The sequence below is a fragment of the Limulus polyphemus genome, unplaced genomic scaffold (assembly GCF_000517525.1).
Source record: "Limulus polyphemus unplaced genomic scaffold, Limulus_polyphemus-2.1.2 Scaffold7211, whole genome shotgun sequence".
Classification (NCBI taxonomy): domain Eukaryota; kingdom Metazoa; phylum Arthropoda; class Merostomata; order Xiphosura; family Limulidae; genus Limulus; species Limulus polyphemus.
Window position 1 is genome coordinate 21,712 of NW_013672821.1, and position 4,283 is coordinate 25,994.

Consider the following 4,283-nt stretch of genomic DNA (forward strand, 5'->3'; position numbering starts at 1 on the left):
AACAGTTGCGTGACATAACAAACACCAAATCAACTCATAACTCAGTCATCTACAGTTTGTTTTGTAGTCCTGGTTCATATGAAGCAACGGTTGTGTGACATAACAAACACCAAATCAACTCATAACTCAGTCATCTACAGTTTGTTTTGTAGTCCTGGTTCTTATGAAGCAACGGTTGTGTGACATAACAAACACCAAATCAACTCATAACTCAGTCATGTACTGTTTGTTTTGTAGTCCTGGTTCTTATGAAGCAACGGTTGTGTGACATAACAAACACCAAATCAACTCATAACTCAGTCATCTACAGTTTGTTTTGTAGTCCTTGTTCTGACGAAGCAACGGTTGTGTGACATAACAAACACCAAATCAACTCATAACTCAGTCATCTACAGTTTGTTTTGTAGTCCTGGTTCTTATGAAGTAACGGTTGTGTGACATAACAAACACCAAATCAACTCATAACTCAGTCATCTACTGTTTGTTTTGTAGTCCTGGTTCTTATGAAGTAACGGTTGTGTGACACGTGACAAACACTGAACGTAACGCTTGCCTCTTCCAGCTGACAGAATAAGTTGTTTTTTTTTCGTTTTTCCCAAAACAATTCTAAAATCGTGTTAAACATATTTACAGTACGTGTTGTTCTCTGTTAGGGAGTAATTCTATTAACGTCACGTAAATGTTTGCTCATATATTTGGTTGGTTTTGTGCGCAAAGAACGGCGGGTATCGACCCCTAATTTTAGTATTATAATCCCCCAACCTTGAACATTATGATACAGGGTTACAGGATAACACTTGAACTATAGAACCCCTGACACGTTCGAAACAAACCTACATTTCACGACCTTCTTGAGGGTCCGAACGTGGCCTAGCGTTTAGCGTGCTGGAATATAAATTTACAGGTACTACATTCACGTCCCCCCCCCCCTAAAAAAATGCGCTCTGGATATTGAGGCTGTTAGTGCGTTATTGGAGTTATGGTCAAATCCCACTATTCGATCGATCGCAACGACTAGTCGAAGAGTTGACGGTGGGTGCTACTGACCAGCTACTTTCTCTTTAGTCTGTCTGTTTAAAATTAGGGACGGCTAGCTGCTGAGAAACTTTGTAGGAATATCCGAAAACGAAAAACAAACGAAGATATATATATTTGATTGACTTTCCTAGATGTGTGGACCTTTCCGTCCCTGTTATAAGTTTATCTCCTTGGAGTCAGATTTCACAAATTAACAATATAACATACTCAGAAGTACTTAAAGCAAACACACGACACACAACGCGACGCAAGTCTATGCTAAACTGCTGACGTTTTAAGTGTTTTGAACGCGACTCATTATTTGGCACGCGGCCAAGCACTGTCGGTGTTTCTTCTCTTTGAATTTTTTGTACCAAATTCGACAGTTGTTGGAGTTTTGTAATAGTTCACGATACTAACACGATGATTAACAAAGTATTAAGATAAAACCGACCCTGTTCAACTGTGCATTGGAGTTGTTTTTAACCCTTCATCTGGATTCCGTTAGATTGACTGCTGGAAGGGCATCTACCGGCCACAGCAAGTATATCTAATTAAAAGTCCAGGTTGTTATGTGATACTACGAACACGTGTGTGTGTGTTTCTGACAAAGTAACGCACGTGTTTCATGTAATTGAAATGCTTTTTTAATATTCATTTTTTTCACTTTCACTTCTCTGTCTCGAAGGGACACACCAGAGTGATAGTGTAGAAAAGCTATGAAGTACCACTGACTCAAGAAATTTTCATTTATCTTGCAAATAAAAGCTTTCTTTAGAAATACCGAGCGTACTTGTAGAGGATCACTAATATTGTTTTCAATGTATTTCTCCTGTTCAACTCAGTATTTTTCTCTCTCTGTTGAATTTTGTTTCTCACCGGTTCATCATTCTCTGATCAACTGCATGCTTCCCTCGTCATCAGACATTAGATTAAGTTTATTAGATGTTTGAATATTGATAATAATAGTATTACAACCACACTATGTTCGCCATATCCATTACTGACGATGCATTTCGCTCAATCCAGAGCTCATCGGGATAGCTGGGACACAACAAAGATCATATAAGCCATTTCTTACAAGTACAACTACTATGGTGTAAATACCATAACGATAATACACGATGTTCCAACTACTATTATTATGAGTTCTGGATCGGGCGAAATGCGTCGTCGACAATGAATATGACAAATATGACAAGTATGGTTAATTATAATTATGCTTCACCATCTTATACAAGGCGTTCATTCCATAAGAACTGTTGAATAACGTTTGGATTATATGTGTATGTATATATATCAGTTGATGTAATAAGAACTGAAATAGAAGAAATATCGGGAGACCATTCCCATTGGTAAACAAACTTTCTGACGTCAACTAGTACTAGTGCTAAGGGCTTCCTGTGTATTACAACCGTTCCGTTATAACGTACTTTATTGGTCTAAAACTTGTATCGCCTCACCCTACCATACTAAGGGCTTCCGGTGTATAACAACCGTTCCGTTATAACGTACTTTATTGGTCTAAACGTTGTATCGCCTCACCCTACCATACTAAGGGCTTCCCGTGTATTACAACCGTTCCGTTATAACGTACTTTATTGGTCTAAAAGTTGTATCGCTTCACCCTACCATGCTAAGAGCATCTCGTGTATTACAACCGTTCCGTTATAACGTACTTTATTGTTCTAACACTTGTATCGCTTCACCCTACCGTGCTAAGGGCTTCCCGTGTATTACAACCGTTCCGTTATAACGTACTTTATTGGTCTAAAAGTTGTATCGCTTCACCCTACCGTGCTAAGGGCTTCCAGTGTATAACAACCGTTCCGTTATAACGTACTTTATTGGTCTAAACGTTGTATCGCTTCACCCTACCGTGCTAAGGGCATCTCGTGTATTACAACCGTTCCGTTATAATGCACTTAGCAACTAAAGAATTTTACGTGGGTTTCCTTCCAGTAGTTCAGATCGTGGCCTATTTTCTTCTTATGGCTTCGTCTCTTTGTGCATTGTTTTAGGTTTCTTGAAATTTTATTTCATAACACTCTAAATAAATATTATCAGCAACAATAATTAACTTACAAGTGACCCGGATTTCTCTCGATTTTCCAGCTTCGGCTGCTTAAACATGATGCAATCTAGTCCGCGTGGATGTAAGATGTCGGTAATTGTAGCGTTGGTGAATTGGAGAGTTTTAATGTTATCTTTTCATCACTTCAGGTTCACCGAATTATTTAAAACTGATGAAGAAGTGGAATTTAACAGAATAAGAAATCGTGACTGTTCAATAACATGCCTTGCACGTGCGCGATTACCATAATTAAATTAAAATGTCGAGTTAGTCAAATGGCTAAAAAAAAAGGAAATGAAATTGTAAACATACGAAGCAGGAAAATACAAGAACTGTGAAATGTCATATCTCAACAGATCCCTTCAAAAGTTGAGTATGTTACCAATTGGCGGTGGGTGTCTGTCTCAGCTTGGTTTGTTCTATAGTAAGATGAAATAAAACAGAATCCAGGAAATACATTGGATATGAGTAGTGACACGAACTCGCGCTTTGCCTAACGATAAATAGACCAAATGTATGTTTTAGAAAACTCTGAAAAACGTTTTTTTTCTAAGGGGCTCAGGAATGTATACATTTTGAACATGGTTTAGCAGAGAACATTAAATAAGTATCGTAATTAGAATATCAGTTTAGAAACGTGAATAAGAATTAAAGTCATGATCATTCCCTTCTATGAAGCTGTATCTGAAGGGAGAAACTAGGGTTATATCATACGAACCCCTAATTTCATACACTTGTTAAAACTCTGAAGGGAGAAACTAGGGTTATATCATACGAACCCCTAATTTCATACACTTGTTAAAACTCTGAAGGGAGAAACTAGGGTTATATCATACGAACCCCTAATTTCATACACTTGTTAAAACTCTGAAGGGAGAAACTAGGGTTATATCATACGAACCCCTAATTTCATACACTTGTTAAAACTCTGAAGGGAGAATGTGCTCATAAAGTAATATGGTCGCATTCGATTTGATTTTTTATTATATATTCTTTCATGTTTAATATTTTCACACATACTGATATGCTCTATGTATAGGCGTCATCCATAAACACAGTGTTTCCACAAGTAAGTCCTACTAATCAGGTACAGACGTCATCCATACACTCGGTGTTTCCACTAGTAAGTCCTACTAATCAGGTACAGACGTCATCCATACACTCGGTGTTTCCACTAGTAAGTCCTACTAAT

The 4,283-nt window shown here is 37.8% G+C and overlaps 1 protein-coding gene across 1 annotated transcript in view; it reads left to right on the plus strand.

Annotated features, from left to right (window-relative positions):
* Positions 1-4,283, plus strand: part of LOC106474428 (follistatin-like) — a 31,925-nt gene that overhangs the window by 8,702 nt on the left and 18,940 nt on the right. The gene's annotated exons all lie outside the window — the stretch shown is intronic.